Source organism: Mustela lutreola, chromosome 9 (genome assembly GCF_030435805.1).
Source record: "Mustela lutreola isolate mMusLut2 chromosome 9, mMusLut2.pri, whole genome shotgun sequence".
Classification (NCBI taxonomy): Eukaryota; Metazoa; Chordata; class Mammalia; order Carnivora; family Mustelidae; genus Mustela; species Mustela lutreola.
This window is the reverse complement of record NC_081298.1, coordinates 50,888,078-50,914,834: the sequence shown is the minus strand read 5'-3', so window position 1 is coordinate 50,914,834 and position 26,757 is coordinate 50,888,078. Positions and strand designations below refer to the sequence as shown.

The 26,757-nt window shown below is 35.0% G+C and overlaps 1 non-coding gene across 1 annotated transcript; it reads left to right on the top strand.

Annotated features, from left to right (window-relative positions):
• The first annotated feature begins 21,551 nt into the window (after positions 1–21,551).
• Positions 21,552–21,658, top strand: LOC131808676 (U6 spliceosomal RNA). Its single transcript, XR_009344885.1, has one exon. It is a non-coding gene; the product is annotated as a U6 spliceosomal RNA (small nuclear RNA).
• Positions 21,659–26,757: the final 5,099 nt, after the last annotated feature.

The following is a 26,757-nucleotide window of genomic DNA, read 5'->3' as shown; positions in this document are numbered from 1 at the left end:
CGTCACCACTTCTATTACCACCCAGCATGCTAAAAACACCATCATATGTTCCTGAATTATTGACTTGATTGATAATCCCACTTCCACACATACTGCACTCCTTTCTCCCAGCAAATTTATTTTGGTACAGCAATTTAACCTAAAAATCAAGTCAGATGAGTTTATTCTGCTGTTGAAAGTCTTTTGGTATCTTCCCTTTTCTCCCATCCAAGTACTAACCAGGCCGGACCCTGCTTAGCTTCCGAGATCAGACGAGATCGGGCGCGTTCAGGGTGGTATGGCCGTAGACGGTATCTTCCCTTTTCTTATTAAATAAAAACTGAAGGCGTTTCCATGTACTAGAAGGTCATACATCAATACGTTCTTCCTCTCTCCACCACTATGAACTCCTCATTGGCCTCCTTGCTTTTCCTCAAAAGTAACAGACAAGCTGTTCACACAAAGTCTATATACTTACTTGCTCTGCCTAGAGCAATCTTTTCCTTTAATATTTGTATAACACTCTCCTTCACTTCCTGGGTCTTTGTGCAAATAACATCTCCTAAATGAGATATAACCACCCAACACAAAATAAAATTAACTTTCATCCCAGCATTCTGCAATGGCTTTTACCTTTCTTGTATTTCTTTGTAACACTTATCACCATCAACCATCAATCATTATTCTATTACTGGTTTATTTTCTTATTTGAGACAGAGAGAGAGAGAGAATTGGGAGGGTGCGCAGAGGAAGAAGAAAACACCCCACTGCCTAGAAAGCCTGCTGGGGAGTTACATCCCAGGACCCTGAGATCATGACCCAAGCCAAAGGCAGTCACTCAATGGACTGAGCCACCGAGGTGCCCCTCTATTATTGGTTTATTTCACTATTATATTTCAAAAGAATGTAAGCTCTTTGTGTTCAGGTATTTTATAAGTTTTATTAATTGAAGTATTCTCAGAAAGGTAGCTGGCAGATTGTAAGGGCTCACTAAACTGTATTTTGTTGTTATTATTGGGCTCCTTTATGGGCTTTACCTCTTACGCTAGAAATCTATCCTTCAGATGTAAGCAATAAGAATAGAGCCCTGCTGCCTGTTCAAATGTGTAAAAAGCCTGTATTAAGTGGATATTTTAAAAGCTAAATGAATGGCTTAATAGTTGTATATAGGGGGAAAGGGAACATATTTTCCACAGTTCAGAAGTGGAGTTCTTTTATAGAGTTCTTGTACAAGCCTACACTATTGAACGATAATGGGCAGTTGTACATTACAATTATACAAACACTTTGGTAATTTATATCCTTTTTTTGTAATTCATGACTGGATCATTTAATTCCTTAGGAGCATTATAGCATTTCAACTTTTCATGTTCAATAAACTTATTGGGGTTGCTACCTTTCTTATTCAAATGGAGAAATAGTCATGATTTAATCTAAATAAAGTGTTACTGATTGTGTTGTTTTCTAGGAATGAGTCGCACATGCTAGTTTAAAAGTTTTGTTAAATTCCCAAGTCTGTCACTGATAAAAGCCTTTTGTAGATTAGTAACTTGATCAAAACGGAAAAGTTATGTAACACCAATTGTTATACTATCTTTGTTTCCATCTTGCATTGTAATAACACCCATCTTAACTCTATTTAAGACAAATCATTGCCAGATGGATTTCTGGCATTGATTGCATGATACGAAATCTAGTATAACTAAAAGATTTTGGTTTTAGTAGCATATAAATCAATTTAGAAAAATATATGTATTTGAATATAAGATAAAGTTTTAAATTATTTGGCAATAGTAAACTAAACTTTTTTTTGGTAAATTTTTATTTTCTAAAATTTCATTGAGCTCTTTTGCAATAAGAAACAGTTACAAAAAATTAAGGTTTATTTACACCAATTCAAAATTATTAGGAATATAATCATAGAGGTTGAAGTATTGAAAATATTGAACCCAAAATATTTTATTAGGTATATTCATGAATGCTGAACATTCACTGTTAAAATATACTAATACTATTGATAGACTGGTAGAAGCCTAAAATCAAATATTTATTAAATATTTATATCCATATCTTTTCATGGCTTGGTAATTCATTTCTCTAGCATTACATAATATTCCATTGTTTGCCTGTATTACACTTTATTTTTCCTTTCACCTATGGAAGGATATCTTGGTTTCTACCAAGCTTTTGTCAGTTATGAATAAAACTACTATAGACATCTTTGTGGGTATAGATTTCATCTTCTTTGGATGAATACCAAGAACTGCTACTGCTGAATCATCTGGCAAGAATATATTTAGTTTTGTAAGAATCTGCCAAGTTGTTTTCAATTCTTTATTCTCAATAGACATGGAAGAACATTCCTGTTGCTCCACATCCTCACCAACATTTCGTGTTCTGTTGTCAGTGCTCTGGATTCTGGGTATGTACTGGTGTCCCTTTTTTGTTTTAATTTGCATTATACTGATGACATATGATGTGAAGCATCTTTTTATATGCTTATTTGCCATCTGTAATATTTTCTTTTGTGAGGTATCTGCTAAGGTCTTTGGCTCATTTTTAATCAGGTTTTTCCCCCATTGTTGAGTTTTATGGGGACTTTGTGTATTTTTGATTAACAGTCCTTTGCCAGATGTGTATTTTGCAAATTTTTTCTCATAGTCTGTGCTTTGTCATTTCATTCTCTTGGCATTGTGTCTCACAGAGTAGACATTTTTAAATTCAGTGCTTGTGCTTTTGTAGCTAAAGTTATTGCGAAAACCAAGGTCATTTAAATTTTCCTCTATATTACCTTCTACATGTTTCATGTTTAGGTTTATAATCCAATCTGAGTCAATTTTTGAGAAGAGTGTATGATATCAGCCTGGATTTATTTTATTTTATTATTTTATTTTATTTTATATTTTTACATTTAGCCTCACCATTACTCCAGAATCATTTGTCTAAAAGATTGTATTTTGCTCTCTTGTATTGCTTTTGCTTTTATATTAAATATAAAATATAATTGATAATATATATTCTGTTGCTTTAATCTAGTCTTTCTGTGGTATTACAATATCTTGCTTACAATTATCGTTATGGTAAACTTTTTTTAAAGATTTTATTTATTTATTTGACAGAGAGAGAGATCACAAATAAGGAGAGAGAGAGATGGGGAGAAGCAGGCTCCCTGCTGAGCAGAGAGCCCAATGCGGGACTCGATCCCAGGCCCCTGGGATCATGACCTGAGCCTAAGGCAGAGGCTTAACCCACTGTGCCACCCAGGCGCCCCATCGTTATGGTAAACTTTGAAGTCATTCCTCAGTCTTTGTTCTCCTTCAACACTATGTTGACTATTGTGAGTCTTTGCCTCTCCATATAAACTTTAAAATAATTTTGTTAATATTTAAAAAAAAGAACTTGCTGGAATGCATTAATTGTATAGATAAACTCGGAAAACAGTGACCACTTGAGCTTAGCAGGAGATAGACCATGGACATCAATTGTCACAGTGGTGCCTCTGGCAGAACCTATTGCAAATCCCGAGGCCAAATGAGACCTCAAGGATCTGAGAGAATGTCTAAGAAGTACTTGATACATCCCTTGGGTATGGTTTATTGCAGTGTCCACCTGTCTGAAAGCTGGGGAATCTAGATAAGGGAGGGAAAATTAGTTATGATAAAACATATCAACAAACATCAATACATTTTGTAAAATTAATTGTCATGGCTCATATACAATATGACCAACAGAGGGACCATCAGAAGGAAAGCATCAGTTATGTTTATTGTGAAATTTTTTATTCAAAATAAAGCAATGTGAGGGGAAGACACAATGAGAAAATTACCATTTTTTAAATGGTTAAACTTCTTACAAAATGGAATAGGTTTTATATTCTAAGTAGTATATTGAAAAGTAAAACATTGGGGCACCTGGGTGGCTCAGTGGGTTGGGCTGCTGCCTTCGGCTCAGGTCATGATCTCAGGGTCCTGGGATTGAGCCCCGCATCTGGCTCTCTGCTCCGCAGGGAGCCTGCTTCCCTCTCTCTCTCTCTCTCTCTCTCTGCCTGCCTCTCTGCCTACTTGTGATCTCGGTCTGTCAAATAAATAAATAAAATCTTTAAAAAAGAAAAGATAAGAAAAGTAAAACATTAAAAAATAAAATTTTAATTACAAAATTACGTAATTAAAAAAAGGTTAAACATAGCAGAACCATTTTTCTTATAACTGGAAAATATATTGTATATATATCTATCAAAAATAACTTGTCATGGGGGCGCCTGGGTGGCTCAGTGGGTTAAAGCCTCTGCCTTCGGCTCAGGTCATGATCCCAGGATCCTTGGATCGAGTCCCACATCGGGCTCTTAGCTCAGCAGGGAGCCTGCTTCCTCCTCTCTCTCTCTGCCTGACTCTGCCTACTTGTGATCTCTGTCAAATAAATAAATTAAATCTTTTATAAAAAAATTTTTAAAAATAACTTGTCATGTCTGGAATCAGGAGCATATGGAAAAAAATAATATCTGAGGACAATACTTCTGCCATGTTTTGTGCCTTGTTAATATTTTTAAACAGTCAGGCAACTTTTAGCTTTATTGAAATACCTGCCAAGATACAAGCAGTGCCTATTGGAGCCCTATGACTATAAAAATTAATTGAAAATATTCAAAATGTTTACTATGGTGTCACTATTTAGGGCCACCACCAAGTATGTTTCAGAAGTAAGCATAACTGTTACTGTTCCATAAGGCAAAAGGGCATATTTTCAGGAGTTCCATCGGCTGTACCAGGAGGTGAATCAAGTAATGATTTTTGTCTATAAAATAATTCACTTTTCAATCTAACATTCCTCATTCCACATTATAATAATAAAAACTAGGAGGAGACTAAAACAAACAGACAACTACAACTACAACAACCAGCTTTTCCTTCAGAGGAAAAGTAAATATAACCTTATGAGCAGCCTGAAATTTATTTTTAAATATTTTTAAGATAAACGTTTTTGTTAGAAAACCATATATTTTATATTACTAAGAAATAACAGGCAAAGTTTTATTAACTTCTAAAAAGTCTAATTACTTCTATTTATCTATTAACTCATCTCTTTATGAAGTAGAACATGATCACACTTATTGTATCTACCCAAGTTTGTATGCTTTGGTTATTTTACGTTTGCTATTTCCTTGCTTAAATTTTACAATATTTGATACATAATAGTATCTTTAAGTCCATCTATGGTTTCACAGAATTTGTTTGAACTTCATAAAAATGTACCATACTTTTTGCACTGTCCTTGTTTTACTTCTCTATTAGCTTTCCAAGATTTATTCACTTTAGAGTGTGTAGCTATCATTTATTTTTATTCCTCCATAATGCTATGTTTAAAAATCTGTATTTATCTGTACTTTTAAAAATATCTTAATTATATACCATTTCTCATCTCACGTAACACTCATGTTACTTCTACACTTATCAGATATTATGTAACTGAAAACCACAACTCAGCAACAATAGAACACCATTTTTCAAAATTAAATGGCTTACCAGAATTCTTTAATTCTATCCTTTATTTGTAGTAGATGACCCTTTATTCTGGTATTTGGCATTGTTCATATGGAGGAAAGCTTATAAGTTGATATTCCATAAATAGAAGGATTTATTATGATTGAGTAATTATTTTCACTTAGAATGCATAGAATATGGTTGATTTAATATTTCTTTCTTACCCTCTGCCTGGAACATAGTGCTATCTATGTAATAGCCACTAAAATATTAAGTTAATTACCTAGACTTTAAACTGCATATTAATAGGAATAACATACAGAACTCTTCACAGATTGGGACACCTGGGTGGCTCAGTCAGTTAAATGCCTGAGCCTTTAGCTCAGGTCATGATCTTAGGGTCCTGGGACTCAGTTCTGCAACAGATTCCCTGCTTAGCCGGGAGTTTGCTTCTCCCTCACCCTGCTGCTCCCCCTGCTTGTGCTCTCTCTCACTCTCTCTCTTACAAATAAATAAAATTTAAAAAATAAATTCTTCTCAGATAGCTAATATAGAATATCGTCTTTGTATTCATCAAAGGGAAAGTGCCATATAATAATGAAATTCAGACTACTTCAAATTCATTTTTTAACCAGTAAGAAAGTACTGGAAACAAGCCAAAAATGTCTTCAATGAATTAAAGAAATAGATTGATTTTTAATATCTTAATGTTTCTAAAATAAATTGCAAGATTTTTATACTAGATATCAGTGTAAATATTCATTATACAAGGATATTCTAAAAATAAGCCCGAGAAAACTACTTGACATATATGATGACAAAAACGAGTTTGACAAAAGTCAGTTTGGGTAAAACTTACAATACCTACCACCTGAAACTCTTGTTCTATAATTTAATTATTTTAATTTACAAAAATGCAAAAATAATATATCAGAGTAAGTATATTGATAGCTTTGAAGGTATGCTCTGGTTGTGCACTGTTTACTATTTAAAGGGGAATCAAATATGTGATGCTTATGGTGTGACTATATTAAAATTCAACAAGTTCAGAAGCATACGAGGAATAGAATAACGACAAAAGATGACCCTTAATTATCCTAAAGATAGACAATGGTATATATGTGCTAGTTGGGGAGAGAATCCAGTTAGTAGATGGACGATGTGGTAGTGGAAAAAAAAGACACAACATTTTGGTTGAAAGTTTAGCACTATATTTAACAAAGTGAAGCTGTGTGTTAATAGCCTTGAATACAATCCAAAAAATATTTTCAATTCATTGAAGATTATTTAGGAAAAACTTGAAAAATACAACTTGATAAGGATTCCAATAAAAGATTCATAAGCAATACAAGTTTCAGAATTTTTAGTATATTTTCCCTAAAAAGCCATTTGATTTAAATTAAAAAGAATTCTATTTACCTGCCACTTAAATAAGAGGAAATTATTTGGTTTTGTAATAAGTCAATAAAATAAATTAACATATCTTTAGAAAACAGATATGCACACTAATTTAAAAAGAATAGTGCTTAATCTGTTCAGCAAACATTTGTAAAATTCCTTGCCATCAGCTAGCTCTGGAGTTCTGCTAGGTGAGTAAGGCCATGTATGTTACTGCTCAGAGTACTGACGCAAAGCAATTGTCCCCTTCACATCCATTTTTTGCTATTTATATGTCATGCTATGTTGTTTAGAGATCCATAGATGGCCCTACATGAAGGCCTTTTTTTGTGTGTATATGGCTGACTGTGATTTACCTTTCAAATAAGATGGCTCCTGATTTACAATGATTCAAGTTATGATATATCTGGCAATGATGTGAAAGTGAAAGTGATTCAGTAGAAACTGTACTTTGAATTTTGAATTTGGGTCTTTATAAAAAGGGCCAGTGACATGTGGTATGGTGCCATCTTGTGATGCTGGGCAGCGGTAGTGAGCCACAGCTCCCAGTCAGCTAGAGGATTACAGGGGTGAACACCTGATATTCTTACAAGCATTCTATATATAACCATTCTTCTTTTTTTTAGTGTAATATTTAATAAGTTGCATGTGATATTTGATACTTTGTTATAAAATAGGCTTTGCTTAAGATGATTTTGCCCAAATGCAGGCAAACTTAAGTGTACTGAGTATGTTTAAATAAGCTTAAGGTAAGCTATGATATTTGATAGTTTAGGGGTATTAAATGCATTTTCAATTTTTTATGTGTTTCTCTGTACATAGCCCCCTTGTAAGCTGAGGAACATCTCTATATGTATATGTAGCCTTGGTATGGCTTACATATTATTGGCATGAAACATCTAGAAGAGTACGTGTGCCATATAATTGTCTACAACATCCAACAAATTTCTTGAAAGCTTGTGCCAAAGGGGTTATGTCTTTAAGGATTCTTATTTCAGAAGGGTTCTCTCAAACGTAAGATTTTTCAGAAGTTAAGTGAAAATCTGACCAAACTAAACATTTTTCCATTTTCCCTAGTGAGCAAAGAGAGCTAAAATCTATCTGCCATTTTCAACACTGTACTCAATGATTGTAATTCTAATTTAAGAATAGATTATTTATATCAAAAGCACATGTTGGTCTAATGTTATACAATATTCATAAATCTCACTTAGAGCCTTGGACACTTTTATTTGTTGAGTCTATATGGTACTACGGACATTCATCTTTTTTGACCTTTGAAAATACATGCATCATAGTTCCATTGTAAAATGTCTGGGTTATAAAATGTGCTAGGCTATCAAAATGGTAATAAGAACATACAAATGACCTGATGTAATGAACTGTACCAGATTGCCAGATATCACATTTCATACCAGAAAGATTCAGTGGTAAGTTTCAAAATGGCCAGCTATACTTCGACTGAATTATAACTCATTTAACTTCTTTCTTTGTGTACAGTATTATACATTAGTCAGTATTATAGTAAATAAGTACTTTGGACAGATGTAAATATGCTGTAATAAAAAATGTTTTTCTTCTTTCTTTTAGTCCTTTTTACTTGTAAGACTAGCCACAAATACCATGCCTCCCCCAAAATAATTTGCAATCCGAATTTATCTCTAAATGAATTTATTGCACAGAAAAACATATATATATACAGTTACAGTAGACATATACAAAAATAGTTACACAACAGCAGGGCCCTATATGTAAGCTGTATTGTTGTTTTGTTTTGTTTTTATCTTTAAAAAAAAAAGAGGTTATGTGAAATATTGGAATTTTATTTCCAGGCCTAGTATTTCAAGACAGTTAACTACACTTATGGTGTAAACAGCCTCTTGTTGGCAGTATGATTTTATTGGCTCCATAGAATAACAGCAAGAATTTACTATTGCTTCTTTCTTTTATGACACACACAGAAAAAAAAAATTGACACATTTGCTCAAGACCAACCAGAATCATTTTAACCTATCAAAATTGATGGGAGGCCTTCACTGCCAAAGTCACTGCTGGGTTTTCACAATTCATTGCAGACAATCTGCTACTCCCATTAGGATAAAGGAGAGAAGAGTCATAATCAGGGAAGAAAGCTGGATTAATACTTGTAATTATCATTGAATTATTTAGCCTGCTATAGGATTATTATTATTAGTGTCATTTGATAATTTTCTCTCATTTTATTAAACACAACTGTGAGTAATTACCCTACCTAATATTTCTCTGTATTGGCTGACTAGCTAGCAAACATTCATGAAAATATCCATTAGCCACACATCTAAAATGCTGCATTATGATGCTGTTGAATCAGAACATACCACTACCTGATCCTGTAGCTCTTTGAGGATTTGCAAATCAATTAATTCTATGTTTATTGGGTTCTTCCCATATATTTAGAAAATTTATAATAGAGTCCATGAACATTATTAGTTTTACCATTTTAAACCAGCATTCACACTTTGATTTTTACAACAAAAGCAGAAATATAGACACACACATTTGGATCAGTTTTCTGTTAGTCTGTCTGGACTTCAAAATCCTATTCCTCAAGATAATGCACACCAAAGATCTGGATTAAACAAGAAATTAGATGGCACCTGAACACTTGGTTTAATATTCTCAAAAGGACTATGCAACTTATTTCTTACATTATGACATTGTTTTACAAAGATCCACGCTTTTATAATGTTAGTATTTTTAATAATCAATAAAGTCCATTAATCATGATTAAAAATCAAACATAAAAATTTCTACTTTTTGCTTTTGCCCCCTCCATTTAGAACTTATTTATAGCCTGAAAATTCAAAGGTCCCTATGTTTATGAAAATCTGGACAGAAATAGCTCTAAGATCCCATTCAGAACTTGATATTAATCTAAGTCTTTTGGCTCCATTTATCCTGAGAGAAAAGAGTAGGACAAACGATTTGAGTACTGTTAGATTATCTGGGAGATTACGCAAGGTAGAAAAGAATGGGAAAGTGATACAGTGAAGAAGCAACTTTGTCAAAGAGGTACATTGTTGATATAATTGCTGTGGATAGAAAATGAAGGCTTGCTTTTACTGAAAGGTCCTGAGAAACTTCTTTAAGTTGTCTTCATGAAGACCTGAAAACTGACAATTTTACCTATGGTTCTTATTTCCACTTCACTGAGAGCTGTCCTCAGAGGACATTAACTCTCCTACACTTTTGGGTTGTGTTGGAGATATTCTAAAATGAGAGAGAGAACATGAGATGCTATCAGTGTTAAGTAACTGCAATTTCCCATGGAACTATCCAGCACAGGTTTGGCTATAATCAGGTGTTGGGCCTTGATATCAGAGGGATTTGAGGCAGTATCATTTTAGGTTAATCATTATATCCGAAATTTCCAAAAACTTCAACTGATGAAACTTTGATTATAAATCATTAAATATAACAAAAAATGTACAGTATTCAAATTATTTTCATAGAAATACACAAACAAAGCATCAATTGATTAATATTTAAATGTTACAAAATACTGAACTGAAAGAATTTGGTCATAGAACAATGTGTAAGAAGTAGAACTTGGGTTTAGGTTAGAACTCAGGATGCATTTGAGACTCAGTTAAAAAATTGAATGGAGGGACGCCTGGGTGGCTCAGTGTTTGGCTCAGGTCATGATCCCAGGGTCCTGGGACCGAGCCCCAAATCAGGCTCTCTGCTCAGCAGGGAGCCTGCTTCCTCCTCTCTCTCTGCCTGCCTCTCTGCCTGCTTGTCATCTCTCTCTGTCAAATAAATAAATAAAATCTTTTAAAAAAGAAATTGAATGGATGTCTGACTATCTTATAGGTTTGCTAAAAATCAGTGACTTTGTGTTCACGTGTGGCTATGCAGGAATTTTTAACTTTCTCTAAGAAGTTATTAGATTTGATTATATAAGGGCAGTAATGGATAGGGAAAAGCAAAGTACAAACCCCATAAAAACAAAGACACTGAGTATGAAAAAAGAGTAATAGATAAGAAGAATCAATACATTTGAGGAAAATGGGAATTAAAATACAAAATGATTGTTGATTTTTTTAGATGGAGAAAACAAAACTAGCTTGCAAGAAGGAAATAACAGAAGACATGTTGTGATGTGATACAGAATCCTGGAAAAGGCAGTAACGTGGAATAAAGGAGTAGGGAGAGCATATCAGGTAATTTGGATAGGAAGGAATTAGGAGATAATTGCTTGATAAATTTTATATGGCCCACTTAAATGCACAGATTTCTCTTCTTTAATTTATATGGAGAACAGAGTATCCTTTCTCTTCCCTTTCAGAGTACCAGAGGTGTACTCTTTCAACTGAAAACCTGAAAAGCTCAGGACTCAGTTGCTTAAGCACAGCTGAAAGGACATATTTCAATTAAGATTTCCATTTTGCTGTAGGTAGTAGACTGTCAAAAGTGGTTTAACCATATTTTTTCATTTAACAAGAAGACTACAGAGAGTGTTTTCTGGTGTTGGTTCAGAGTCTTAAGAAAGTCAAGTGAAGTATCTTAGAGGTTTTCATGGCTTTTTATTCACAGTTGCAAAAATTGCTGTTGGAGTTCTCACTATTAAGCCCACATTTCTGGCAGAAAGATAGAGGTAAAATGGAATGATATCTTGTACGACTGATACCTTGTCATATGGTTACAATGTAACTGGAAAAGAGACAATAAAATATTTGATGTTGTTTTAAGTTTCCTTGCTGTCAATCACTCAGTGCTTTCTGATATTAAAGGAAAAAGTAGATGGATATTGACCTGGCAACTATCAACACCTGTCAGTCTCTCTTGGATAACCAATATCTCTATAACCTCTTCTTCCCAGTAAAAAAAAATAAAATATATTCATAACCCACACTGTGCCATCTCAAGATACTGCACCAAGATAAAATTACAATGATTTTCAGTTGTTCCAAATGGGCAGAATACCCTTCCTTATGATATCATGTCTTATAAGATAGATAATTGGCTTGCTACCAATATACCCAGATGTGACTGTGGAAGAGACAGGAAATAAAATAATAATATTTATTTATTCCTTGGGTCGACCCTGTTTACACAGATGCATTACTATTAGAAAAGGTTGGTTTGGGACATTGGAATGAATTTACTTAATGGGTCTGTATGTAATTGGGTTGGAGGAAATTTTTAATTTCTACAAAAATTATTAGAATTCTATCTTATTCTCTTTTGTTAATTTTCACATGTTAACAAAGCCAACATTTTTGTCTAGCAGACAAGATCTTAAATCCTAACAAAACTCAATTTTTTCCTTTTTTTTTTAAGTTTGAGAGCCTCATGTTCTCTCATGCTGCTTTAAATACAACTCAAAAAAAAAAAAAAGGAGCTAAATGGGGCAGTAAGACCAGACTTTTTATTTTATTTCATTTATCTTATTTTTAACTAAAAAATTAAAGATTGTATTTATTTATTTGAGAGAGACAGAGAGCATGAGTGGGGCAGGGGGATGTAGCAGCAGAGAGAGACTGAGAAGTATATTCACTAATGAGCAGGAAGCCCGATATGGGGCTTGATCCCAGGATCCTGACTGAGATCATGACCAGAGACAAAGGCAGATACATGTGCAAAACCCCTTTTTTTCTGGGAAACAATACTTTACAAGAGATGTTTGAAAAAGTACTGGGGAATCAACTTTAATCGGAGATACAAAAATTTAATTGACTTTTGTAAAGCTACAAGGATCCAAATGATGGGAATCCCAGCCTGTTTAGGTTGTGGACCACAGAGTATTCTTCTCTGTAAGATTTTATTTTCGTCCATGTCTACTAACTCCAGTCCAAGTTCACTAACCTCTTTTTAGATAGTGCAAAACATGGCAAAGAATACCAAACAAGTGCCCAATATTCTACATTTATTACATCATTTCTAACATATAGAAGTGTGTTATCAAGGCTGGTTCTGTGAACGAACCTAGTTATGCTAAAGTGTGTTTTGTTCTCCAATAAATTAAATGCATGATTATCACACAATTATAAAATACTTGTGTCAAGAATTTTTATTCAAAAATTAATAAGAGAAGCAGATATTAAAACTAGTTCACATGGTTATTTGGGATATAAGCAGAGTTGTGCAGCAGAAGTGCTCTGGGCCCATAATTTGGGTTATAGAATTTATGTTCTCTAATGAAAAATCACTAACTTGCATTATTGTTAACAAGAATCTTGTGCATTACCATCAGTTTTCTACATTACAACCTCTTGCTCTACAGTTTGTAAATAACTTTGTCAATAGCATGCTAATAAACGGGGTGACTCCAATGGATTGAGATAATCTCCAGAGTTTCTGCTACATAATGCCCAGGACTCCATTGAAAGGACACCTAAGAATTTATTTTGCCCAAAAATTTGATCATTTTTTCATTGCCCTTACCTATTTTCCAAACCTAGTCCTTTTGCTTCACGTTTCAGTCTACGGACAATCCTGTATCTGACTGACTTGTTAATTCTGGGAATGATTTGCAGATTCATTTGCTTGCCGGAGGTGGTTCCTCTAATTGATGTCTAAGAACCCTAATTAGTTATGAAAACTATTTTTAACATTTTCATTGCTACTTATTATTATTATTATTATTGCTAATATCTCTATTATAAATAATTCACATCTTTCTGACAAAAGACAAAGAGCTGGCTACTAGTAGAAAAAGTACATTTGACTCTGTCAGTGAAAGTGGTAAAGGGATTTGAGAAAATAAGGCAAAGCACTGGAATTATGTGTTAAAACTTTAAATATTATAGACACATTTACTTAATTTCTAATATTGTTGTTGCTTACAATTAAATAAGATGTTTTCCATGAACCACGCATTACAGCAAATATATTGTTTATACAGATTAAATTTTCATCAAAAGGGACGCCTGGGTGGCTCAGTTGGTTAAGCAGCTGCCTCTGGCTCAGGTAACGATCCCAGCATCCTGGGATCGAGTCCTGCCTCGGGCTTCTTGCTCGGCCGGGAGCCTGCTTCTCCCTCTGCCTCTGCCTGCCATTCTGTCTGCCTGTGCTTGCTCTCTCGCCCTCTCTCTCTGATAAAGAAATAAAATCTTAAAATAAATAAATATGCTACCACAATTGAGGAAGATAATTGAGATTACTTAAAATAATAAACTTTACTGTATAGGGTTTTTTAAAAGTTTGCCACAGATTCTGATTCTTTTAAAATATATATCTATTTTGTGTAAAGAGAATGCACTGAGAAGTAAAAAGAAAGTGATATATCAGTGCTACCAACTAATGGCTATAATATCATCACCTTATTTATGAACATTGAAACAGTGTGCAATATTTAAATTAATTTAAATAAATTCCTATTTATTTTATATATTTATAAATTTAAATAAATTCCTATTTATTTATTATTAAAGAAATTCCTCTAACAAACAGTATGTTTTGAAGGTTGCTAGCAGGAAAGTGTTGTACTACATGGAAGTAATCAGAAAATGTGATCTAAAGGTCTGCTTTCAAGGGCGCCTGGGTGGCTCAGTGGGTTAAAATTCTGCTTTCAAGAAGCTATAACAGTAAGTACTGAGCATTAGCTATTATATGCTATGGATGAATAACTGAAATCTACATTTGAAACTAATGGTACACTATATGTTAACTAATTGAATTTTAAAAAGTTAATTAAAAAAACCACTATTTTATAAAACAATATTCCCAACAGGCTCTTTTGCTTTAAAATACTCACTTTGTAATGAGAGTCATTACTTTTGTCTAGCCAATTCTTACACCACTGTTTATCCCTTCCCTGCTTTATCCCTTCCCAGTATCAATAAAGGCTCACTTGGGTTACCTAGAAGCAATGAGAGAGCTTGTAATAGATCTGGCTTGTTTTCACCAGCAATTTGACCACCATGTGCACAGGGAAGTCTATTGATAAAGGCTTTATTGCAATAAGTTGCAAATATTTGGATGATTTTGAATTCTCTTTCTTGAGGTCTTGTTTCATGATAATAAATTTAGGGTGTCTTATTGGAATGGATGTTATTAACATATCTTCATAGTTATAAGTACATGGAATTGTAAAATAGATGAATGAATGTGGCATTACTGACAACTGTCCTCATTTTGAAATCAAATTACAGTGTACTAAGATGAGGAAGCAAAGCAGATTTGGGATTATGAGTAAAATAATTTAAAAAATTCTTAGGGGTATGATCAGACTATTGGGTAATTCAGTAGGAAAATGTCAACTGATTGAGATTCTGTGTTCCCTGATTTCAGAGAGAAGTTAAGATAAATAAGTAACACGAGGAGACTAGGAAGCCAAACATAAGTGATAATTTTGTGCCAGGGTGCGTATACATCTGTTTATCTTCTTGCTTTACCACTAAGGTTTCTCCTAGAGGGGAGTTTAAATATGTGTTGGAGCTAATATCTGTGGATTACACAAGAAACCACATCCTACAGCTCTCCCTGAAACACCCCTTATGATTTCAATGTAATTTGGTTTTTGCATTTTTAGAAATAACAAAATACTTTGCAAACTCATCTACTTTATTACCACCACAAGTGAGTCAGCTGACTCCACATTTTAACACAGTGACAGTCACAGAGGAATGGAGGAATGAGTAGAGTTATCAATATATGTGCTTTTAAGAAGTATGACAGGGTAGCAGCTATTTCCAGGAACCAAAACATGGGTCAGCAGCTGTGCAGGAAAAGTGATGGAATAAATGACTCATTTCAGAGGAGTTCTATAACATATTAGTTCTATAATGTATCCTCAGCACCCAATTACCCGCCTTGATCTAAAGATAAGGATTTACAGTTAAGGTCCCATTTATGATTTGACTGGTAGGGTCTGAATCATTTTTACTATTGTTTTGACTATTACTTGAAACCTATTGTAGTACTTGGGATATATGTTGTGTATTCTGTGAACATGTGCTATTTTTAGATTAGATAACTTCTGTCTCGAACCCCTGTTAATTTGTTTGTTTTGTTTATTTGATAGTGGTTTCAGTAAATGGATATATCTGAAAAATTGCAAAGCCACTATTAAAATAAGTTATTATGATATATAGCATGGAATTGCACATTCCTCCTTTGAATCCGACAGAGCTTCACCATATCCTTAACATGTTGGGAAAAACATGCTCTTATTTTTCTTTATAAAATTTCTCCTGTTAGGCTGTGATGGTTGTCATCAGCAGTAACTCCTCTGAAGTCTTTGTCAAAAGAGTTGAAAAAATTGGAAAGGTGTGAATGATGCTGTTTGCTGAATATAAAGAAAAGTACATTGAAGTACAATTCACACTCTTACTTCTCCTTCTATGCTTTCAGATGTTTGACATTTGAAAATTTTGCTTCTAGAAGAGATGCCCTATAGAATTCTTACTTTAAGGAGCCAGTTGCTTTTATAATTTTTTTATTATTCTACCATTCAAGTATTTCCATTTAAATTAAATTCAATACCATTTAAAAAAAATCAAAAGTGCAGCCAGTATTCAATTCCTGGGCTAAATAATTTTTGAAAGCTTTGTGTTATTGAAGCTACAGGGTTTTCCTGTAGTTTTAACTCTTTCTTTCTGTGATTTTTCCCATTAGTCACGTAAGTGACTGCAATATAACAGACATTGAGGATAAAGAAGGACTGAATAGAACAATCCTTGGCCTCATGAAGTTGAGAATCTAGCAAGGGAGTCAAACAATTCAATCATTCAGAGACAATTTATTGAGTGCCTGGCCTAAGATGAGCACAACACAAAACCCCAGCACAGAGGAATCATTTTAGTGGGAGAGATAGATAATAGGTAAGCCAACTTAAAAAAAAAAAAATCATAGTGGTTTTTCTTTAATAGTGATGCATATTTGAACTAAATAAGCACATTTTAAAAAGAGCAGTGATTGAGAAGAGGCTTTTTAACTGAGTGGTCCGCAAGGGCCTCCCTGAAAAAGTCTGTTTTGAACAGATTTCTGAATAATATCAGCTAGGAAGCTGCGTAAAAATCTCAGGGATGGGTGATTTTTCCAGTCAAAAAACTGTAAAGGCTCCAAAGTCACAATAGAGCTATAAGTTTCTCTAATAAAGTAACTTCTGACAAAGAATGAGAAGAAATAACTAACCCAGGTTTGAAAGAAAAGGGACAGACTTTCTATGGAATTCATATTTAATTAAAGCTCTAAAGGACAAAAATACAATAGGGCAAAATTCTGGTCACGCTGATATACCTAATGAAAGTTCATAAACAAGGTGTGGGTAGCAAAGAGTGTGTGGGAATGTTGGTAAGAACAGTGGGGAAGAGTCATCCCTGAACATGTTCTTAAATGAAGCAATTCTTGTGTTGTTTTAAAGGGTAAATTGGAGTTTGCCTAAGTGATTAGAGAAGGATGCCTCAGCTTATGGAAGTTCAAAGCCATAAAGATGTGATAAACTACTGCCGACATTTTCATGTATATTTGTTGTTGCTGGTGATCTAAAAACTCCTACTTAAGATAACTAAAAATCCAGACAAAATAGCTTTTAAAATTAAAAATATCAGAATGATTATAAAAATTAAGTGTGGGATTCCTGGGCCAAAATACGAAATACAATGAGAGCCTAGAGATATATGCCCTGAAGCCATTTTAGCTATGAGAGCATTTGAAACTGCTAAAACACACTGAGGTGTGTTGTTAATAGACTCCTGATACTAGAGAAACAAAATTCAAAATCCAGCAGCAATCAAATTTGAAAACTTTGGTACAACCCAAATTTAAGTTGAGATCCCCAAAGCACAAGGAGAAGCAGAAATAAGACTATAGCCTACCTTGCCTTCTGTGTAAACTGAGAAAGTCAATCACTGAATTTGGAGTATGATTGTCTTGTAGAGTCTCAGATATAAGAGAAAATCCTGCCAAGGAGGACCATACCATTATTATAGCTCTTAATTATCCCTACTATTGTTTTGACTATTACTTCTATTATTACTATTTTAACAAGTCATTTTTAACACTGAGAGACTAAAACTTAGAAAAATACTCTGATTGTTATCTCACTAGAGTGGAAAATATATAGTTACCCATTCACTAATGATATCCATGTCTACATTAGATCCATGACATTTTTAATTCTTGGGAGCTTTTGGTTAAATGAATTTTTTAAGCTTCCTTTAAATGAAGCTTTAAGCCATCACCACATGAAGAAAACTAAAGAACTCAATGAAAACAGGCCAAGTATTTACAGAGTAATAGAATGTGCAGTGGAAAGAGTACAGTTCTGAAATCATAAAGCCTAAATTAGTGTGATGCATCTTCACTAGCCATGTAATCATAAACCAGTTATCTAAATGTGTTAGCCTCAGTTTTTTCACCCATGATATGGTGATGATAATACTTATTATGCAGAGTTGTTGTGTGGATGTGACGAAGCATGGAGCATGAGAGTCTCATATTCCATGCTAAAATGATAGCTATTTTTATACTTATAAAAATTCTAATAATAGTAATTAAATTGTTCAAAATGGTAATATTCATTTATATTGAGGCATTGTATTGACTATTCATAGACACATTTACCAAAATAAATTTCATTTTACTTTACCCCCTCTGAGGATATATATTCCTTAATTCAATATGAATCTCATTATGAATAATAATTATCATAATAAATATGCTGATTTTTCTTCTATTTATTTTTAGGGAAGTATCCTTTACTGTTGAACATAAAGAAACTTAAGCAAGTCTGTCTTATTCAAAATTTGCATGCTGCTTTCTTATGAAACTAGATTATAGAGTTGTATGAAATAAATTCATGCAGTTAAGACATTTATGTTTGGAAAACTGGGTGGTCAGTTTAGTATTTCAAAAGAAGATTTTAAATTTAAACCTTAAAACTGAGCTCTTTCAGCCTTATTTATAGACCATCCTTCATGCTTCATAAGTACTCCTTCATTGCAAACTAAGTAATAGTTTTTCTCAGAGTGTATATAACGAAAATGGATTTTATATTCGATTATTTCAGAGTTAGTTGCAGTTTCTACTTCCTTACTTCCTTTTTGAAAAATAGATTAATTCAACAAAAAGTTTTTTCCAGCTTTATTGAAAAAAAATCGACATATTATAATTTGTAAATTTAAGAAATGATTTCTTATAACAGTGCAAACTTTTAACATTGTGTAAATTTTGTACAATTTGATAAATTGGTATACATCTTTATTACAATATAATCTACATAAAAATGTTAATACATCTACTATCTCGTATAGTTGCCACTGTTTTTTATGCATGTATCGTAAGGAATTTTAAGATCTACTCTCTTAGCAACTTTTATGTATATAGTATATTAGAGATAAACTTCAGAGGTCTTGTGCGTTTTGTTCCAGACTGACTCAATAAATTGATTATCTCAATAAACTAAGTCAAATTATTATTTTTTTTTGGTTTCCCAGTGCATATAAAAAATGAACACTATACTGTACTGTTCAAAAGCATTATGTTTTTAAAGAAAAACAATGTATATACCTTAAGTAAACTGGTTCTGAGTTTTCAGTGGGTCATAATTACTGATCACAGATCACCATAACAAATACAATAATAATGAAATAACTTGAAATATTGCAAGAATTACCAACATGTGACAGAGAGACACAAAATGAACAAATGTTGTTAGAAAAATGGTGGCAGCAGACCTCTTTTATACAAGATTGCTATAAACTTTCAACTTGTAAGAATGTGATATATGCAAAGTTTAATAAAGGGAAGCACAATAAAAATGTATGTATATTTTATTAACTATGATCATCATGCTGTACATTAGATCCCCAGAACTTTTTCATATTATAGTTGCAAGTTTGCACCCTTTGACCACCTTACTCCACCCCAGGTTCACCCCTTGTCAACTCAACTCTAAGTTTCCATTAGTTTGCCTTTTCCTCAGATTCTGTATGTAAGGGATATCATAATACATAAATTAAAAAAAATATATAAAATCTTTGAAATATTTCACGTAGTATAACACCTTCAAGATCCATCCATGCTGTTGTAAATGGCAGTATTTCTTAATTTTTCATGGTTAAGTAGTATTCCATAGTATATATTTACCATACTTATTTTATTTATTCATCCATTAATGGATACTGAAGTTATTTCCATCTCTTGCTTAGAGTTAATAATTTTATAATAAACATAAGAGTGCAGATATGTCTTTGAACAGTGACTTCGTTTCCTTTAGATATATACCTAGAAGTGAGATTACTGAATCATATGGTAATTTTACTTTTAATAATATGAATAATCTCCATAATGTTTTCCATACAAATTTATATCCCTATCACAGTGAATAAGTTCCCCATCTTCCCCAATATTTACCAAAATTTGTTAGTTTCAATTTTTTGGTACTATATATTCTAATAGGTAGTAATATCTTGCTGTGTTTTTTAGAGGTAAACAACAACAACAACAACATAATGACTTTGCCCTGAGTTTTTTACGATGAGCACTTTTTAATGCTCCTGTTGGTCATTTATATAACTTTTTTGAAAAAAAAAATCTATTGAGATCCTTTTGCTATTTTTTTAAATTATATATATTTTTTCTATTTGTATCTGTTGGTTATTGACCTCTTTTCAGATATAAGATTTGTAAGTATTTTCTTACATTCTGTGGATTGTGTTTTCATTTTCTCTCTTTTTTTTTTTTTTTGGCAATGCAAAACTTTAGTTTGATGTAATACCATTTATTTCTTTTTGCTTTTTTTGCTTGTGTTTTTGATCTGATATCCAAAAAACTATTGGCAAGATCAAGGTCAAGGAGAATTTTTCCTATGTTTTCATTTAGGAAATGTAGTTTCATGCATCACGTTTAAGTCTTTAATCTATTTCAAGTTAAGACTTCTGAGTGATATAAGGTTCCAGTTTCATACTGTTCATGTGACTATTCAGTTTAAATATCATTTATTGAACAGACTATCTTTACCCATTACATATGTTGGCCCCTGTCAAGTATTAGGTGACTGTATGAAAGGATTTATTTCTGGACTCTCAATTCTGTTCTACTTGTTTATTGGTCTGTTTTTATGCCAGTATACGTTATTGTTTTGAGCATGAGGGCTTTGTAGTATAGTTTCAAATCAAGAAGTGTAATTTCTCTTCTTCATTCTTTCTCAGAACTGCTTTGATTATTTGTTGTCTTTTATGGTCTCATATAAATTTTAGGATTCTATACTTACTTCTGTAAAAAAATAATATTGGATTTTTTTAATATTTTTAATTTATTTATTTGACAGAGAGAGATGACAAGCAGGCAGAGAGGCAGGCAGAGAGAGAAGAGGAAGCAGGCTTCCTGCTGAGCAGAGAGCCTGATTTGGGGCTCGATCCCAGGACCCTGGGATCATGACCTGAGCCCAAGGCAGCGGCTTAACCCACTGAGCCACCCAGGCGCCCCTAACATTGGATTTTTGATAGGAATTGGATTTACAGATGGTTTTCGGTAGTATGGACATTTTAACAATGTTAATTCTTACCATTCATAAATATGAGCTATCTTTCGATTTGTGTCTCCTTCAATTTCTTTATCAATGTCATAGTTTATGGAGTACAGATCTTTCATCTTCTTAGTTAAATCTATTCCTAAGTATTTTATTATTTTTGATGCTATTGTGAATTAGATTGTTTTCTTCATTTTTTCAGATAGGTCATCATTAGAATGTTAAAATGCTCCTGTCTTGTGCTTACTTTGGCAGCACATATACTAAAATTGGAATGATGCAGAGAAGATTAGCGTGATCACTGAACAAGGTTGACATGAAAAACTGGGAAGCATTCCATATTAAAAAAAATGAAACAAAACAAAATTCTTGTCCTTTATATATTGATCCTGTATTTGGCAGCTTTACTAAATTTGTTTATTCAAATTTTTTTGTGAAGTTTTTAGGATTTTTTAACATGTAAGTTCAAGTTATCCAGAAAGAGAAAATTTTACTTCTTCCTTTTTTTTTTTTTTTTGGGGGGGACTCTTATTTCTTTGTGTTCCTTGTTTCTCTGGCTAGGACATCCAGTACTATGTCAAATGAGAGTAGTGAAAATGGACACACTTGTCTTTTTTCTGATCTTTAAGGGGAAAACTTTCAAACTTTTTTGATTGAATATGAGATTAGCTCTGGGCTTGCAATATGTGTTTTTTCTTTAATGGATTTTTTAAATTATTTTTTTTAAATTTTTTATAAACATATAATGTGTTTTTATCCCTAGGGGTACAGGTCTGTGAATCACCAGGTTTCCACATTTCACAGCACTAACTATCACTCACCATAGCACTTGCCCTCCCCAATGTCCATACCCCCACCATCCTCTCCCAACACACCTCCCCCCAGCAACCCTCAGTCTGTTTTGTGAGATTCAGTCTTTTATGGTTTGTCTCCCTCCCAATCCCATCTTCTTTTATTTTTCTTTTCGTACGCCCAAAACCGCCTATGTTGCATCTCTACTTCATCATATCAGGGAGATCATAGGATAGTTGTCTTTCTCAGATTGATTTATTTCACCAAGCATAATACCCTCTAGTTCCATCCACGTCATCACAAATAGTAGGATTTCATTTCTTTTGATGGCTGCATAGTATTCCATTGTACATATATACCACATCTTATTTATTGATTCATCTGTTGAAGGACATTTAGGTTCTTTCCATAGTTTAACTATTGTGGACATTGCTGCTATAAACATTTCGGTGCATGTGCCCCTTCAGAATGCCACGTTTGTATCTGTAGGGTATATACCCAGTACTACAATCACTAGGTCATAGTGTAGTTCTATTTTCAGCTTTTTGAGGCACCTCCACGCTGTTTTCCAGAGTGGGTGCACCAGCTTGCATTCCCACGTACCGTGTAGGAAGGTTGCCCTTTCTCCACATCCTCGCCAGCATCTGTCATTGACTGACACGTTCAATTTAGCCATTCTGAACGGTGTGAGGTGGTATCTCATTCTGGTTTTGATTTGTATTTCCCTGATGCCGAGTGATGTGGAGCATTTTTTCATGTGTCTGTTGGCCATTTTGATGTATTCTTTGCAGAAATGTCTGTTCATGTCCTCTGCCCATTTCTTCATTGGATTATTTGTTCTTAGGGTGTTGAGTTTGATAAGCTCTTTATAGATTTTGGATACTGGCCCTTTATCTGGTATGTCATTTGCAGATATCTTCTCCCAGATAACTTCTGACAGTCATCTTTTGGCTCTGTTAACTGTTTCCTTTGCTGGGCAAAAGCTTTTTGATCTGATGAAATCCCAATATTTTTCATTCTTGCCCCTGCTTCCCTTGCCTTTGGCGATGTTCCTAAAAAGAAGTTGCTGCTGCTGAGGTCAAAGGTTGCTACCTGCTCTCTCCTCAAGGATTTTTATGGATTCCTATCTCACATTATGCTTCTTCATCCATTTTCATTCTATTTTCATGTATGGTGTAAGAAAATGGTCCAATTTCATTTTTCTGCATGTGGCTGTTCAATTTTCCCAACACTATTTTTTGAAGAGGCTGTCTTTTTTCCATTGGACATTCCTTCCTGCTTTGTTGACGATTAGTTGACCATAGATTTGAGGGTGTATTTCTGGGATCTCTATTCTGTTTCATTGATCTATGTCTGTTTTGGGGACAGTTCCCTACTGTCTTGATGATGACAACTTTGTAATAGAACTTGAGGTCTGGAATTGTGATGCCAACAACTTTGGCCTTCTTTTTCAATATTCTTCTGGCTATTCGAGGTATTTTCTGGTTGCATATATATTTTAGGATTATTTGTCCCATTTCTTTGAAAAAAATGGATGGGATTTTGATAGGGATTGCATTAAATGTGTAGATTGCTTTAGGTAGCATAGACATTTTCACAATATTTGTTCTTCCAATACAGGAGCATGGAACATTTTTCCATTTCTTTGTGTCTTCTTCAATTTCTTTCATGAGTATTTTAGAGTTTTCTGATTATAGATTGTCTCTTTGGTTAGTGTCATTCCTAGGTATCTTAGGGTTTGGGGTGCAATTGTAAATGGGATTCACTCCTTAATTTCTATTTCTTCAGTCTTGTTGGTTTAAAAAAATGCAACCAATTTCTGTGCATTGATTTTATATCCTGACACTTTACAGAATTCCTATACAAGTTATAGCAGACTTGGAGTGGAGTCCTTTAAGTTTTCCACATACAGTATCATATCATCTGAAAACAGGGAGAGTTTGACTTCTCTTTTGCCAATTTGGCAAAATTTGGATGCCTTTAATTTCTTTCTGTTGTCTGATTGCTGAGGCTAGGACTTCTAGTACGATGTTGAATAGCAGTGGTGATAACAGACATCCCTGCCGTGTTCCTGACCTCAGCGGAAAAGTATTCAGTTTTTCTCCATTGAGAATGATATTTGCAGTGGGTTTTTCATAGATGGCTTTGATAATATTGATAATATGTGCCCTCTATCCCTACACTTTGAAGATTTTTAATCAGGAAGGGATACTGCACTTTGTCAAATGCTTTTTCAGCATCTATGGAGAGTATCATATGGTTCTTGTTCTTTCTTTTATTGATGTGTTGTATCACATTGATTGATTTGCAGATGTTGAACCAACCTTGTATCCCTGGAATATATCCCACTTGGTCGTGGTGAATAATCCTTTTAATGTACTGTTGAATCCTATTGGCTAGTATTTTGGTGAGAATTTTCGCATCTGTGTTCATCAAGGATATTGGTCTGTAGTTCTCTTTTTTGATGGGATCCTTGTCTGGTTTTGGGATCAAGGTGATGCTGGCCTCAGTAAAAAAGAGTTTGGAAGTTTTCCTTCCATTTCTATTTTTTTTGGAACAGTATCATGAGAATAGGAATTAATTCTTCTTTAAATGTTTGGTAGAATTCCCCTGGGAAGCCATCTGGCCCGGGACTTCTGTTTGTTTGGAGATTTTTGATGATTTTTTCAATCTCCGTACTGGTTATGGGTTTGCTCAGGTTTTCTATTTCTTCCTGGTTCAGTTGTGGTAGTTTATATGTCTCTAGGAATGTATCCATTTCTACCAGATTGTTGAATTTGTTGGCGTAGAGTTGCTCATAGTATGTTCTTATAATTGTTTGTATTTCTTTGGTGTTAGTTGTGATCTCTCCTCTTTCATTCATGATTTTATTTATTTGGGTTCTTTCTCTTTTCTTTTTGATAAGTCTGGAAAGGGATTTATCAATCTTATTAATTCTTTCAAAGAACCAGCTCCTAGTTTCGTTGATTTGTTCTATTGTTCTATTGTTTTTGTTGTTGTTGTTGGTTTTTTGAGGTTTTTGTTTCTTTATTTGTTTCTATTTCATTGATTTCTGCTCTGATCTTTATTATTCCTCTTCTCCTGCTGAGTTTAGGCGTTCCTTGTTGTTCTTTCTGCAACTCCTTTAGGTGTAGGGTTATGCTGTGTATTTGAGATCTGAGAGAGAAGCGTGGTTGCACACGTCTGTCGCTGCGCTCCCCAGGAGCAAGTCTGGGGAAGGCGCAGCACGCTGCCCCCAGAGAAGAGAAGGAGCCGTTGGCCTTGTGGTCGGGAAAAGGTTGGGAAGCAGGAGAGCCTGCCCTGGCAGGAACAGCAGGCTGGTGGCAAGACAAATGTCACCCGCTCCCTGTGCAGAGAGAGGAAGCCTGGCTGCTAAGGAGACATGAAGGGACAACTAGGGCAGGGGCGCGTGCTCCATTATGAGGAAGGAGTCTGGGCAGAAGGCAGGCCTGTCCTGTGCCTCTGGTCCCAAGGGGACAGCATCTCCTTGAACAAATGTCCGTAGGACAGACTTGGGCTAGCTACCTGGCGCCATACCCAGAATTCGCAGAAACAGCTCCCTCGAGAAATGCGCAGTCAGAGCCATCTTCCTCCAAGATGTGACAGCGTCGTCGGTGGCAGGCTCCCCATTCCAGTAAAAGGCAGTGTTCAGGGATCCTGTCGCATCTCCTCCCTGTAAGGAGGCACTGACCTAGTCCGCGAGAACGCCTGAGGGCCGAGGCCAAAGGCCAAGTATGCATTGAGTGCCATCCTAGGCCACGCACAGTGCTGCAGGGTTGTGGCTGTGTCTGTTTAGTTCGGCCTGGCAGGGTGAACCCAGGGTGCCAACATGGAGCCCAGGAAAGCAAAGCCCAAGAGGCACCAGCTCTCCCGCGGCTCTTCTACCCTGCCGCGACAGAGCCAACAATCAAAGCCTTGTTGAAGAAGCAGCAGCGAAGTGCGGTTTGCGCCAAGCTGAAAACCTCTGCGAAAGCATAGCAGTCGCTGGGAAATCAGAGTCGGTTCTGTGGGCTGCTTTTGTTGCTAGCCTTGGCCTAGTATTCGCAGCACGATGGGAGAATCCCGCATAGAGCGAAAGCCTCTTTGCCTGGGCATCCAGTCTGTGGAAGCTTGGAGGAGGCAGGAGGTTTAAGGGGAAGTAGAGGGATCAGTCCCCAAAGCTCCCAATTTAGTGCACGCGACGGTGTGCAGGGATCCTGTCACCTCCTCTCTCCTGTGTTGAAGGCACTAGCCTAGACCACGAGTCCGCCTGAGCGCCAGAGTAAAAGGCCATGCGATGCCTACACCGGGAGATGGTAGTATGCATAGAGTGCCATCCTAGGCTACGCAAGCTACTGCACGGTTGTGGTTGTGTCTGCTTAGTTCAGCCTGGCAGGGTGAAACGAGGACTCAAACATGGAGACCGGGAAGCAACTCGGAAGAGGCACCAGCAATAATGCAGCTCTTCTAACCTGACGTGACAGAAGCCTCGCTGAGGAAGCAGCGGCGAAGTGCTGTTCGCTCCAAGCCAAAGCCTCTGCGAAAGCCCAGCATTCGCTGGGAAATGTTCTGCAGGCTGCTGCTTCCCTGAGCCCAGTCTCGCGGTGGGAGAAACCCGCATACAGCGAAAGCCTCTTTGCCTGGGCATCTCCCCTGGGAAAGCACAGCATTTGT